The sequence below is a fragment of the Manis pentadactyla genome, chromosome 15, assembly GCF_030020395.1.
Source record: "Manis pentadactyla isolate mManPen7 chromosome 15, mManPen7.hap1, whole genome shotgun sequence".
Classification (NCBI taxonomy): Eukaryota; Metazoa; Chordata; class Mammalia; order Pholidota; family Manidae; genus Manis; species Manis pentadactyla.
In genome coordinates this window covers 41,195,163-41,211,624 of record NC_080033.1, presented here as the reverse complement: position 1 = coordinate 41,211,624, position 16,462 = coordinate 41,195,163, and the positions used below count along the sequence as shown (strand labels likewise).

Genomic DNA, 16,462 nt, shown 5'->3' with positions numbered 1-16,462 from the left:
ACATATGTTGCTTATTTTATTTACTAAACTGTGTAAATGTGTACTGATAATAAAGCTGAGGCAGAAACAAACAGTAGCTTGAGCTAAGCAATAATTAAGTTTTCAGATACCCTCAAGAAAACACTATTTATAAGCATGTGTATATACACACAAAAAAAATTTATGTGTGGAAAGGATCTAATAGGTTACAAATATGCAAAAATAGCTGGCCAATTTTTTTCCAGGCTTACATGATTGTAACAAACATTTTAACAAATGTTTATGGTTCTGTGCCCCACCCCTGTCTTGCACAGAAATCACAAAAGTGGGTTCCTGCTTTTCTCAGTATTAGTTTATTTAAAAATTAGCACAGGCCTAAGAAGCTTTTCCAGAACTTCTATTTTGGGAGGTCCATTTTAGGAAAAATAAATTTCCTAAACAAAATGTCTTCTATTTAAATGCAGAAATATTTCTGAAAAATTCTGTGACATAAAAACCACAAAATTGTATATTAATTTTTAACTAGAGATTAGCTTACTACTAGTGACATCGGTACCTAAGTGTTTTAACACATATATGATTTTAGAAAAAGTAAAATACAGAAATAAAGAAAAAATTATTTTCCCAGCCTTTATAACTGCGACACCAAGCAGATAGAGGGCTATGTGTTCTGAACTGAACAAAACCATTAAGTATAAAAATAAGGTGGTTAAATCACTTCCTTAGAACAAATTCAACTTCAGACTTTAGAATAGGAAGCGCATCTATGACTACACAAGCCACTAATCAGGAAAACAATTTCTTACGTTTTTATATGGATGTATGATTATTTATCAAGGAATATAAAAAGAAATACCATCGAAGTTACTGAATCCAGTATCATCAAATGTAAAGTACAACATTAGTCGATATAACAAGAAAAAAATGCTGCCAATTAAGCAAGGACACACCACTTCAAATTTTTTATGTTAAATTAATGAAATAACTTTGTAAAACATTTTTAGACTTAGACTTATTCCAAAGGATTTAATAATTTCTTCTGACTTGAGGCACTCTGATCCATAAAACACTTGTTGCTCTGCAAGCAAACATGGAATTGCTGGCATTTCTTCAACAAACATTTGCTTTATTGATATTAAATTTATGCTCTGTACACTGTTTCTGTGCTTCTCTGCATAATCAGTAACTTTTTGGTTAAATCCTGAAACATAGTATATCTTTTTAAAGACATTTTAAATGACAATTAAACACGTGTAGTACTAATGCCCAACTAAAGGCAATGTGAACAGCTCTAAGTCTGCATATGCACAGGCAATGACAATTGCTCCAATACAGTCACCTGGTAAACAGTGATTGAGACGTATCCTGATTTTAGAAATACTAAAAAGGGAAAGAATATGCATCCTAGAAGTGACTAAAATAATTTGTTGAATATTTAGAATGTATTACTTTGAACTTAAAATGTGAATGTAAAACATCCTGAATTTATACTTATTTACTATGGGCTTATGTGTATTTTATTCTTAAAAAGTAGTTAAATAATTTTTAGAAGACTGTTGAGGAAGTAAGTTTATGATATAGCAGAGCAGTAATATTCCACACAGGAGAGAACTGGTATAGTCTTTGACTTTTTGTACGGTATGGTAGATTAGACCTAAAGAAGAGTGTTCTCTACATTTATGTAACCTGAGGCTTACCCAAAATATGGGCAGAAGTAGAAATTCCAAAAGAAAACAATTTTGCTATTTACTCCTCCAATAAACATTTATTGATAGAAAACGTCCAGACACTAAGAAAATGAAAAATAACTGACCTCTGAAGGAGGATATAGACAAGTATACCACTACAATGCACGTTATTTGTGCTTTCTTAAAAGTTAGTACAGAGGAGTAACATCTAATGATAAAGAAAAGGAACACAGACACCAATACTATACTAAGATACACATTTCTTATGTGACAAGATATATGTAAGTAGTCAACTTTAGTTACAAAAACAGAGACTAAAGGTGAACTATGAAAAAAATGTCCATAAAATCTAATGCAACCAAATTTTAATCATACAGGTCCACCTTATTTTTTAACTTTACCTAAATGCTATAAAGTTTATTCTACAACCAACATAACTCTCATTTAAGTTAGTCTTTAATAGCTATTGTCTTAACTCATTCTAGTAAATGTCTGTATCATTCAACTTTATAAAAACATGGTATCAATCTACTTTTAACTTATTATATAATTAAGAAAATATTTATTGTTAGGCTGGAGAAAGGAAAAACAAGGACATGCAAACAGAACAGAGAGATACCATAAAAGCAGAACAGAACAGACCCCAAGATCTGTGCCTTATATGGAAAGGGGACAGGTCTTCCTGAATTCCATCCTTCTGATGTGCCAACTAAGACACGGATGTCAGCCTTCTCCCTCTTGGAAGGAAAAAAAAAAGTTTCTAGTTGTCTATTATGTCACCTTTAGCCAATCATACCTCTCCACGCCCCCTAGGATAGCTTGCCCACTCCTCCCCCTCCCAAACCCTTATTAAACCCCCACCTCCCTGAGCAAGTGTGACTTCACCTTCCTGTGATAGCCAGACAGTGGAACATCACCTGGGAATTTGCATTCAAATAAACTACCTAGCCCTTTGTTGCCTCTCTTCACCTGCTTATTTCGGCTAGAATTTATCTTACAAAAGCTGCTGGCAAAATATTCTCAGCTTATTGAAACGTGAAAAATTCTATCAAAATTGGCTAAAATAAAAAGTGTAATATTTAAAGGGATAAACCTTAAAATGGCCCCAAATTACTCATTTCCTTAGGGTTCCCAGGGGGCTTCTTTGTACATGATTGGTAGATAGCACAGAATTTTTGCCAAGGTTTACTAACTTAACGCTGGTAAAATCACGTCACAGTACACTAATAACTAGCTGAATAACCACATCCAAATAGTACTAATCGATTTTCCAATAGTGTACTACAGAATTTCTATCTTCAGCCTATCTGGTTCAAAATTTATTATCAGACTTAAAGGTATGGAAAGTTTGCTTAACAAGGTGTTTTCAAGTTGGAAGGCAGAATTAACAATCGTTAACATAACCTATACACAAAAGAATCTCAAGGATGAAGTCTGGGAGCAATTCTAGTAATTTGTAACTAATGGGTCCTCTTTTCACTGCAGATAACCAATTTCACAAGTACTTACAGGCTGAAAATTCTACAGAGGCCAGGCAGGTGACATAAAGTGAGTGAAATTGGCCAGGAGAGAACTATGGCTACAGAAGTGCTGCCATCAGTTAGCTTTGTTTAATTGTTCCTTCTAATTTTTATAAAGGAGCTGAAAATCCATTAAGACTTCTTTGGGAAATTTCCTGATTTTTAAATGTTTACAACAAATTCAAATTCTTTATATACGGTGCTCTTGTATAGAAACCTATTATAAAATAAACTCTCCATATACAAATTTCTGAAATTAACATGGTCTCTATAAAATTTCCAAGTTTTCTCAGAGGTAGGCAAGGTATTTCTAGAGTTAATACAGAAAAATAGAAAGTAAAGCCAGAAAAAGATCTGAAACAGAAGAGCAACTAGGAAGAACTAACAAAAATCTCATTTATCAAAACACTGTGGTATTGGTAAATACAAAGCCAAGCATAAACTAAAAAGTAATTTAGTATTTCAAATTGGGGTAAAATTAACTGTAAGATAAACAGGACAATTGGTGACCACCTGAAATATTTAGATCCATACTTCGTTCTCAAATCGATAAACCACAAATGGATCAGAGATATGTCAGAAATGAAAGAACTAGTATTAAATGAAAAACTAGAAAGTACTAGAAGAAAACATGGAGTACCTTGCTTTCTATCCATGGAACAAAATCCAGATGTCATTAAAGGCTCACTAGATTACATAAATAATTCTATTAAAATTAATTTTAATTATAAAATTAAAATGAATTACAAAAGAAAAATAAGTTGAGAAAAAACACATGCAACTCACACTGATAGTGTTCATTTCTTAATACATCAAGACATCTATGACTCTCCAAGAAAATTACTAATAGCCAATAGAAAAATGGGTAGAAGATACAGTAAGTTCAATAGTCAAAGTAAGAGAATGCAAATCAGAACCACTGATTTATCATGTACCACAGAGATCTATCAAACTGATGGAGATTTCCAAGTTTGATAACACATTGGTGAAGTTATGAAGTTGTGGAAAAACACTCTCTCATATATTGCTGGTGGAATGGTGAAATCTCCCAGAGAAATGTGACAATATCCATAAAGATTTCAAATGCACATATACTTTGAGCAAATTCCCTTCTAACAATTTATTCTAGAAATATGTTCATAAGAGTGAAATGGTAGCTATAAGGGTATTTATTGCAGCACTACTTGCTCCAGCAAAAGAGTGAACATAGCCTATATCTCCATCAATAGGATGCTGGTTAAACAAAATGTCTTATTCTTTTATGCTAGTCACACCAAATCTGGGTATTATATTCGTTCCTGAGTGTCTCCTTTAAAGAAGAATATAGACAAAATGGAACACATTTAAAAGGGCAGCAACAAGATTGGTGAAGTTATTTGAAACCATGCTTCTAAACTTTCTCTCTCCTCAGTCCTCTTCTCACTTCGGATACTCTCCCTGAGTAAGTTTGTCTTCCATCATCCATATACAGACAACTTTTAAATCTTTATGTATGGAATCATCTCTCCAGCTGCCTCCTAGACTTCTCCACAGTTATAAACTCAACAGGTCCAAAGACAAGCTAATTAACTTTCTTCTAAAATCTGTCTTTCTCCTACATGCTTTATTCGACTAATAGCATTATAAAACTGACCTTTTTGCCGAAGTATTTTCTCATTTTAATCTATTATCCACATTGTAACCAGAGTTAAGTTTTGTAAAACATGGATTTGTTCACGTCATTTGCCAATGGAAGTTCTGTGGTAGTTACCTAAAGCCAACCTATAAACATCCAACTAATACAGGCCCTTCAAAATTATTGTCATTTCCAATCACCAGCTCACCACCTCTCCACATCCTCTACAATCTAACCACTTTAATCTACTTATTATTTTTCTAACATGTCCTATTGCTCATTTTCCATGCCATTACTCATGGTACCTGTAGGATGCCAAATAGCAGATGTAGAATGATAGGGACCAGAAAACCAAAGAGAAAATTACTTTGACTCGATATAAAATATCCAAAATAGAGTTACCAAAAGAAAAGAAAAAGACAGTTTACACAGTCAAATTTAAACCAGGCTAACTAATACCTCAATAGAGATACTGTAAAAAGGAATCCAGCAGCATACTGGTGAATAGATAACCCTGTAAATTCCTTCTGACCTTGATATTTTATGAATCCTGGCATTTGAGAATACATAGCTTTAATGTAGTACCCCAAAGTTATTTATTAGTGGGTTTCAAGAAGTTTATAGGCACATAGATCAATCTGTATGACATATTTAATTCATCTTAGAACTCCAAACTGTGTTCCTCAAATCTGATGATGATATTAAATTACATAAAATGCAAAAAAATATTAGGAATTTAAATATATTTCAAAATAATCTTAAAAATCTGGGTTGGGGGAATCATTCTATAAAAGACTAAGATGAAAGGGAATACTAGGAAAGTTCAGTTCAAGTTGATAAAAACTTCGGTACTAAAGTTACCACTTCGGTTACACAATGGAAAATTATTCACAAGGCACAAATTTAGTAGAGGACAAAAATGGAAATAACTAACCATAATCTGAATAGGTATCCTCAACATAGCTTTAGGAAAGCAGATAGTAAAAAAGCTATTAGAGAGAATATATTATTTTATAACTACAGGATTATACTTTATTAGATAATACATGCCAGAAAATACTCCTACTACACTAGTTTGATTATTATAATTTTTATTTATGCAAAAATGAAAAAACGTTGATAGAAAAAATGGGCAACATAATTAGAATTAAAGACTTTTGTGCTTCAAATGACACCATCAAGAAAATGAAAAGATGACCCTTGGGAGAAAGGGATAAATGGAGTGACAGCAGGGGACAACTTCTGCAAATCATCTATCTGATAAGGGACGTGTATCGAGAAGGCATAAAAAATTCCTGCACTTTACTGGTAAACGAATAACCCAATTAAAAAATGGGCAAGTGATGTGTATAGACATTTATCCAAAGAAGATATACAAATGGCCAATAAACACATGAAAAGTTACTCAACATGATTAGCCATCAGGGAAATGCAAATCAAAACCATGAGGTACTACTTCACACCGAGTAGGACGTGAGCTACCCCGCTAAAATCCAGAAAATATCAAGTGTTAGTGGGAATGCAGCCACTCTGGAAAACAGTCTAGCAATTCCTCAAACAGTTAAAAAGAGTTACGCTATGATTTAACATTTCTACTCCTAGGTATTTACCCAAAGAAACTGATAGCTGGGACTTGATCAAATGTTGCTACACCAAAGTTCATTGCAACATTATTCATAATCACCAAAAAGAGGAAATAATCCAAATATCTAGCAACTGAAAATGGATAAATGAAATGAGGTGTATCAATATGGTGGAATACCATTTGGCAATAAAAGGAAATTAAGGACTGATACATGATAAAACACAAAAGAAACCAGTCTCAAAAAGCTACATATGATACAGAGGAGCAAGGGGATTAAAGATGGTGGTGTGAGAGGAGAAACAGAGGCTTCCTCCTAAAACTGGATACAATTAGACAGCCGCAACTAACCCTGAGAGAGCAACAGGAGGGAGGACGGCATCAGGCTGCACACACCTGGATAAAAGAGCAGACCTCAGCGAACGGGGTAACGTGCCATTGCTGTGGCTCGGCGGGACCCGAGCCCTTCCCCCACCCCAGCTCACCGGCGGGAGGAAGACAAACGGAGCAGTGAGGGAGTGGAAGGCTTGGGACTGCTGAATACCTAGCTCCGGAGATCTGCTCTGGAAGCACAAACCTACATTTCATGGTGCTTTCATGAGATCCGCATGACTACTGGGTTGGAAAGTTAATACAGGCAGAGATGCTGGGGAGACTGGGATTCCAGCTGCTTGTGGAAAGCAGGAATCCATATCTGGCTGCTCTGGGACAAAAACTTATACCTGTGTGACCAGGCCACTGGCTCAGACAGTGGAGACAGGCACAGCAGCCAGGCGGCGGGGAACAGGTCTTTCCTGCCCCCAGGCACCAGTACTGCTCCCCTGAGACCCCAGACATTGCTTCAGGGGCTGATCAGCTCCAGAATAGAGCTTCTGGACACTAGAGGGCGCCATATACAAACATGAAACGCCAAAGGAACCTTGTCCAGAGTAAAATTGTTAATACAACTCCAGAGAAAGATTTAAATGATATAGACCTCTATGGACCTCGTGACTCTTCCTGAAAGGGAGTTCAAAATAAAAATCATCAACATCCTAATGGAGGTACGGAAAGACATCCAAGAACTCAGGAATGAACTCAGGTCAGAGATCCAATCGTTGAAGAACACGATGGAGGGTATTAAAAGCAGGTTGGATACGGTGGAGGAGACAATAAATGAAATAGAAACTAGAGAAGAGGAATACAAAGAAGCTGAGGCACAGAGAGAAAAAAGGATCTCTAAAAATGAAAGAATATTGAGAGCACTGTGTGACCAATCCAAGCGGTACAATATTTGCATTATAGGGATACCAGAAGAAGAAGAGAGAGAAAGGGATAGAAAGTGTCTTTGGGGAGGTAGTTGCTGAAAACTTCCCCAATCTGGGGAAGGACATAGTCTGTCAGGCCATGGAGACCCACAGATCCCCCAACACAAGGGACCCAAGGAAGACAACAGCAAGACACATAGTAATTAAAATGGGAAAGATCAAGGAGAAGGACAGACTGTTAAAAGCAGCCAGAGGCACAAATAAAATCACATACAAAGGAAAGCCCATCAGACTAACATCAGACGTCTCAGCAGAAACCTTACAGGCCAGAAGGGAGTGGCATGATGTATTAAATGCCATGAAGCAGAAGGGCCTGGAACCAAGATTACTTTATCCAGCAAGATTATCATTTAAATTTGAAGGAGGGATTAACCAATTTCCAGATAAGCAAAAGCTGAAAAAGTTTACCTCCCACAAACGATCTCTGCAGTCTATTACGGAAGGACTGCTATAGATGGAAGTGTTCCTAGGGTTGGATAGCTGTCACCAGAGGTAGTTAAATCACGGTAGGGAGGGTGGAGCGGCTGATTGTGAGGCAAATGCAAAATTAAATTGACTATCCCCAAAGTCAATCAAGGGATAGACAAAAAGTACAGAATTTGATACCTAATATATAAAGAATGAAGGAGGAAGAAAAAGGAGGAGAAATAGAAAAGAACCTTTAGATTGTGTTTGTAACAGCATACTGAGTGAGTTAAGTTAGACTCTTAGATAGTAAGGAAAGTAATCTGGAACCTTTGGTAACCACGAATCTAAAGCCTGAAATGGCAATAAGTACATACGTATCGATAATCACCCTAAATGTAAATGGACTGAATGCACCAATCAAAAGACATAGAGTAACAGAATGGATAAAAAAACAAGACCCTTCTATATGCTGCTTACAAGAGACTCACCTCAAACCCAAAGACATGCACAGACTAAAGTCAAGGGATGGAAAAAGAGATTCCATGCAAACAATAGGGAGAAAAAAGCAGGTGTTGCAGTACTAGTATCAGACAAAATAGCCTTCAAAACAAAGAAAGTAACAAGACATAAAGAAGGACATTACATAATGATAAAGGGCTCAGTCCAACAAGAGGATATAACCATTCTAAATATATATGCACCCAACACAGGAGCACCAGCATATGTGAAACAAATACTAACAGAACTAAAGGAGGAAATAGACTGCAATGCATTCATTTTAGGAGACTTCAACACACCATTCACTCCAAAAGACAGATCCAACAGACAGAAAATAAGTAAGGACACAGAGGCACTGAACAACACACTAGAACAGATGGACCAGATGGACCAAACAGACATCTATAGAACTCTACACCCAAAAGCAACAGGATACACATTCTTCTCAAGTGCACCTGGAACATTCTCCAGAATAGACCACATACTAGGCCACAAAAAGAGCCTCAGTAAATTAAAAAAGATTGAAATCCTACCAACCAACGTCTCAGACCACAAAGGTATAAAACTAGAATTAATTGTACCAAGAAAGCAAAAAGGATCACAAACACATGGAGGCTTAACAACATGCTTCTAAATAGTCAATGGATCAACAACCAAATTGAAATGGAGATCCAGCAATATATGGAAATAAATGACAACAACACAAAGACCCAACTTCTGTGAGACGCAGCGAAAGCAGTCTTAAGAGGAAAGTATATAGCAATCCAGGCATATTTAAAGAAGGAAGAACAAACCCAAATGAATAGTCTCACATCACCGTTATGAAAATGGGAAAAAGAAGAACAAATGAGGCCTAAGGTCAGCAGAAGGAGGGACATAATAAAGATCAGAGAAGAAATAAACAAAATTGAGAAGAATAAAACAATAGAAAAAAATCAATGAAACCAAGAGCTGCTTCTTTGAGAAAATAAACAAAATAGACAAGCCTCTAGCCAGACTTATTAAGAAAAAAAGAGAATCAACACACATCAACAGAATCAGAAATGAGAAAGGAAACATCACGACGGACCCAACAGAAATACAAAGAGTTCTTAGAGACTACTATGAAAACCTATATGCGAAGAAGCTGGAAAACCTAGAAGAAATGGACAACTTCCTAGAAAAATACAACCTTCCAAATCTGACCAAGGAAGAAACACAAAATCTAAACAAACCAATTACCAGCAAAGAATTTGAGGCGGTAATCAAAAAAACTACCCAAGAAAAAAACACCCAGGCCAGAAGGATTTACCTCGGAATTTTATCAGACATACAGAGAAGATATAATAACCATTCGCCTTAAAGTTTTCCAAAAAATAGAAGAGGAGGGAATACTCCCAAACTCATTCTATGAAGCCAACATCACCCTAATACCAAAACCAGGCAAAGACCCCACCAAAAAAGAAAATTACAGACCAATATCCCTGATGAACGTAGATGCAAAAATACTCAATAAAATATTAGCAAAACAAATTCAAAAATATATCAAAAGGATCATAAACCACGACCAAGTAGGATTCATCCCAGGGATGCAAGGATGGTACAACATTCGAAAATCCATCAACATCATCCAGCACATCAACAAACAGGAAGACAAAATCCACATCATCTCCATAGATGCTGAAAAAGCGTTCGACAAAACTCAACATCCATTCATGACAAAAACTCTCAGCAAAATGGGTATAGAAGGCAAGTACATCAACATAATAAAGGCCATATACGATAAACCCACAGCCAACATCATACTGAACGGCGAGAAGCTGAAAGCTTTTCCTCAGAGATCGGGAACAAGACAGGGATGCCCACTCACCCACTGTTATTTAACATAGTACTGGAGGTCCTAGCCACAGCAATTAGACAAAACAAAGAAATACAAGGAATCCAGATTGGTGAAGTTAAACTGTCACTATTTGCAGATGACATGATATTATACATAAAAAACCCTAAAGACTCCACTCCAAAACTACTAGAACTGATATCAGAGTACAGTAAAGTTGCAGGATACAAAATTAACACACAGAAATCTGTGGCTTTCCTATACACTAACAATGAGTCAATAGAAAGAGAAATCAGGAAAACAATTCCATTCACAATTGCATCAAAAAGAATAAAATACCTAGGAATAAACCTAACCAAAGAAGTGAAAGACCTATACCCTGAAAACTATAAGACACGCTTAAGAGAAATTAAAGAGGACACTAACAAATGGAAACTCATCACATGCTCTTGGCTAGGAAGAATTCATATTGTCAAAATGGCCTTCCTGCCCAAAGCAATATATAGATTTGATGCAATCCCTATCAAATTACCAACAACATTCTTCAAGGAACTGGAACAAATGATTCAAAAATTCATATGGAAACACCAGACCCCGAATAGCAAAAGCAATCCTGAGAAAGAAGAATAATGTGGCGGGGATCTCACTCCCCAACTTCAAGCTCTACTACAAAGCCATAGTAATCAAGACAATTTGGTACTGGCACAAGAACAGGGCCACAGACCAGTGGAACAGATTAGAGACTCCAGACATTACCCAAACACATATGGTGAATTAATATTTGATAAAGGAGCCATGGACATACAATGGCGAAATGACAGTCTCTTCAACAGATGGTGCTGGCAAAACTGGACAGCTACATGTAGGAGAATGAAACTGGACCATTGTCTAACCCCATACACAAAACTAAATTCAAAATGGATCAAAGACCTGAATGGAAGTCATGAAACCATAAAACTCTTGGAAAAAAAACATAGGCAAAAACCTCTTAGACATAAACATGAGTGACCTCTGCTTGAACATATCTCCCCGGGCAAGGAAAACAACAGCAAAAATGAACAAGTGGGACTATATGAAGCTGAAAAGCTTCTGTAAAGCAAAAGACACCATCAATAGAACAAAAAGGTACCCTACAGTATGGGAGAATATACTTGTAAATGACAGATCCGATAAAGGCTTGACGTCCCAAATATATAAAGAGCTCACCCACCTCAACAAACAAAAAACAAATAAACCAATTAAAAAATGGGCAGAGGAACTAAACAGACAGTTCCCCAAAAAAGAAATACAGATGGCCAACAGACACATGAAAAGATGCTCCACATTGCTAATTATCAGAGAAATGCAAATTAAAACTACAATGAGGTATCACCTCACACCAGTAAGGATGGCTGCCATCCAAAAGACAGAGAACAACAAATGTTGGCGAGGCTGTGGAGAAAGGGGAACGCTCCTACACTGCTGGTGGGAATGTAAATTAGTTCAACTATTGTGGAAAGCGGTATGGAGATTCCTCAAAATGCTCAAAATAGACTTAAAATTTGACGCAGGAATTCCACTCCTAGGAATTTACCCTACGAATGCAGCACTCAAGGTTGAAAAAGACAGATGCACCCCTATGTTTATCGCAGCACTATTTACAATAGCCAAGAATTGGAAGCAACCTAAATGTCCATCGATAAATGAATGGATAAAGAAGATGTGGTACATATACACAATGGAATACTACTCAGCCATAAGAAAACGGCAAATCCTGCCATTTGCAGCAACATGGATGGAGCTGGAGGGTATTATGCTCAGTGAAACAAGACAAGCGGAGAAAGAGAAATACCAAATGATTTCACTCATCAGTGGAATATAAGAACAAAGGAAAAACTGAAGGAACAAAACAGCAGCAGAATCACAGAACTCAAGAATGGACTAACAGGTAGCAAAGGGAAAGGGACTGGGGAGGATGGGTGGGTAGGAAGGGATAAGGGGGGGGAAGAAGGGGGATATTAAGATTAGCATGCATGGGGGGTGGGAGAAAGGGGAGGGCTGTACAACACAGAGAAGGCAAGTAGTGATTCTACAACATATTTCTATGCTGATGGACAGTGACTGTAAAGGGTTTTATAGGGGGGACGGGGTATAGGGGAGAGCCTAGTAAACATAATATTCGCATTGTAAGTTTAGATAAATGATTTCAAAAAAAAAAGGCAGTTCCTGTGCGGTGACCTCCAATGAGTTCTACACAAGGGTATAAAGGGCATATAAAAGTGTAGGCAAAGGGTCTGTTTGTGTTTATACAGAGGATCAAAGCCTAATTGGGCGACCTCAAAAATGAACTAAGATACGATACAAAAAAGAACTTCCAACATCAGCACTCTCTGGAAAACTCATGCCAGAAGATGATCATCAAAAAACCCCAACAAAGATCCACGCACTGCTACAGGTGTAGATGCACTTATCCCACCAATTCCTGGACTTGCCATGTGAATGAAGAAGGAGATATCTTAGCTGGCCTGTGCATACAGTAAAACAACAAATTTGACTGGATCTATACTGTTGGAACTCAACCAAGAATTAGGAGAAGTGCAAACTGTAGTGCTCCAAAATCTTACAACTACAGACTATTTACTGTTAAAAGAACATAAGGGATGTGAACATTCCCCAGGAATGGGTTGTTTTAATTTGTCTGATTTCTCTCAGACTGTTCAAGTTCAGTTGGACAATATCCACCATATCACAGATAAGTTTTCACAAATGCCTAAGGTGTCTAACTGGTTTTCTTGGTTTCACTGGAGATGGCTGGTAATTACAGATATGCTTTGGTTATGTAACTATACTCCTATTATGTTAATGTGTGTGCACAATTTAAGTAGTAGCTTAAAACCTATACATGCTGAAGTTACTCTACAAGAAGATAGGTCAAAGAAATAATCAATCTTCCCATGTTTTCTCCCGCCTGCTACTTTTATAGCTTTTCTTCTTCCTTCCTAATTACAACCCTTAAATAGAATTCGTGCCTCATATCAAATTTACTGACTATCATAATTCTTCCAAGTGGTAAAGATACCTCAAGACAAATGCTGGGCATAGAAGCCACAGGGCATAAATATGCAAAGAAATAAAAAGCGAACCATTTCAAACAATAAGGCTTCTCTCTCACTTACCAACTTTACATTTCCCTGTATGGCCCCGGAAGATGACTGGTTAGCCAGAGACGGGTAAGATTCCTCAAGGGAGGAACAACCTAAGACAGGCACAGTCACAGGGGGGCCATCAGGTGAGAAATTGGGGATCAACAGAGGTGAGGCTTAGAACCTCATCCCCCCGTTCTGAGAGAAATCTTCTGCATACATCGATGTTTTATTGCCCTTGTCTAGCTTGGATTAACACATAGTCTACAGGCACACACCTGATCATCTACATTTGCTCTCTTACAACACTAAACTTTGTTTTCTACCTTTATCTTGTATCTACCTACCACTTCAGCATTTTATTAAAAATAATAATAATAAAGAGAGAAATGTGGTATCCACATATAAATCAAGTATAAAAACCAAATGAGTATTCATATTTGAACTGACTGTTTATAGTTCATAATGCATGAGCAAAACCGAAAGTTTCTGTGATGACTGCCCTTGTAATGTTCACTATGTAACTTATTCATTATGTAAGAATTTGTTCTCCATGTAAGAACTTGTTTGTTATGCCTCAGAAGATTGGAGACTGACGAAAATTAGGCTTGGGGTGGATTAATGATTGTGCATTGAGCATTGACTCCCCTATACAGAATTTTATTGTCGTTAACAACCATTTGATCAATAAATATGAGAGATGCCCTCACAAAAAAAAAAAAAAGGACAGACTTCCAATGGTAAAATAAATAAGTAACCGGGATGTAATGTATAGCATAAGGAATATAGTCAAGATATTGTAACAGCTTGGGAGGGTTATAGCTGGAACCTAGAATTATGTATATAAATGTTTTATCACTGTGTGTACACTTCAAACTAATGTAATGTAATACTGTGCGCCAACTACCCTTCAATAAAAAATAATTATCTAAAAAAAAAAAAAGAACATATGGGATGTGAGCAGTCCCCAGGAATGGGTTGTTTTAATTTGTCTGATTTCTCTCAGACTGTTCAAGTTCAGTTGGAGAATATCCACCATATCACAGATAAGTTTTCACAAATGCCTAAGGTGCCTAACTGGTTTTCTTGGTTTCACTGCAGATGGCTGGTAATTACAGGTATGCTTTGGTTATGTAACTGTACTCCTATTATGTTAATGGGTGTGCGCAATTTAATTAGTAGTTTAAAACCTATACATGCTGAAGTTACTCTACAAGAAGATAGGTCAAAGAAATAATCAATCTTCCCATGTTTTCTTCCGTCTGCTACTTCTATAGCTTTTCTTCTTCCTTCCTAATTACAACCCTTAAATAGAATTCGTGCCTCATATCAAATTTACCGAGTATCATAATTCTGCCAAGTGGTAAAGATACCTCAAGACAAATGCTGGGCATAGAAGCTACAGGGCATAAATATGCAAAGAAGTAAAAAGCTAACCTTTTCAAACAATAAGGCTTCCCTCTCACTTACCAACTTTACATTTCCCTGTATGGCTCTGGAAGATGACTGGTTAGCCAGAGACGCGTAAGATTCCACAAGGGAGGAACAACCTAAGACAGGCACAGTCGCAGGGGGGCCATCAGGTGAGAAATTGGGGATCAACAGAGGTGAGACTTAGAACCTCACCCCCCCTGTTCTGAGAGAAATCTTCTGCATACATCGATGTTTTATTGCCCTTGTCTAGCTCGGATTAACACATAGTCTACAGGCACACAACTGATCATCTACATTTGCTCTCTTACAACACTAAACTATGTTTTCTACCTTTATCTTGTATCTACTACCACTTCAGCATTTTATTAAAAATAATAATAAAGAGAGAAATATGGTATCCACATATAAATCAAGTATAAAAATCAAATGAGTATTCATATTTGAACGGACTGTTTATAATTCATAATGCATGAGCAAAACCAAAAGTTTCTGTGATGACTGCCCTTGTACTGTTCACCATGTAACTTATTCACTATGTAAGAATTTGTTCTCCATGTAAGAACTTGTTTGTTATGCTTCAGAAGATTGGAGACTGACAAAAACTAGGCTTGGGGTGGATTAATGATTGTGCATTGAGCACTGACTCCTCTATACAGAATTTTATTGTCGTTAACAACCATTTGATAAATAAATATGAGAGATGCCCTCACACAAAAAAATAATAATAATAAGTACACACTTCTAATTGTAAAATAAATAAGTAACCGGGATGTAATGTATAGCATAAGGAATATAGTCAAAATATTGTAACAGCTTGGTATGGTGATAGCTGGTACCTAGAATTATCATGTATATAAATGTTGAATTACTGTGTTGTACACCTGAAAAAAAAAAAAAAGAAAAGATGTGGCACATATACACAATGGAATATTATTCAGCCGTAAACAGAAAACAAATCCTACCATTTGCAACAACATGGATAGAGCTAGAGGTTATTATGCTCAGTGAAATAAGCCAAGCGGAAAAAGAGAAATACCAAATGATTTCACTCATCTGTGGAGTATAAGAACAAAAGAAAAACTGAAGGAACAAAACAGCAGCAGAATCACAGAACCCAAGAATGGACTAACAGTTACCAAAGGGGAAGAGACTGGGGAGAATGGGTGGGTAGGGAGGGATAAGGGGGGGAGAAGAAAGGCGTATTATGATTAGCATGTATAATGTGGGGGGTGGGGGAAAGGGGAGGGCTTTGCAAACACAGAGAAGACAAGTAGTTATTCCACAACATCTTACTATGCTGATGGACAGTGACTGTAATGGGGTTTGTGGGGGGGACTTGGGGTAGGGGAGAGCCTAGTAAACATAATGTTCTTCATGTAATTGTAGATTAATGATAACAAAATTAATAAAATAAAATAAAAATAAGAAAATAAAAAATAATTTTAAAAAAGCTACATATGTTTCCAGTTTATGTTACAATGAAATGTCAACAA

General features: G+C 36.7%; 1 protein-coding gene and 1 long non-coding RNA gene across 3 annotated transcripts in view; both read right to left on the bottom strand.

The window, feature by feature from the left end:
* Positions 1-16,462, bottom strand: part of LOC130681089 (chromodomain-helicase-DNA-binding protein 9-like) — a 167,230-nt gene that overhangs the window by 62,081 nt on the left and 88,687 nt on the right. The window lies entirely within an intron of this gene.
* The window catches only part of LOC130681090 (uncharacterized), an 83,254-nt gene that overhangs the window by 53,791 nt on the left and 13,001 nt on the right, over positions 1-16,462 (bottom strand). The gene's annotated exons all lie outside the window — the stretch shown is intronic.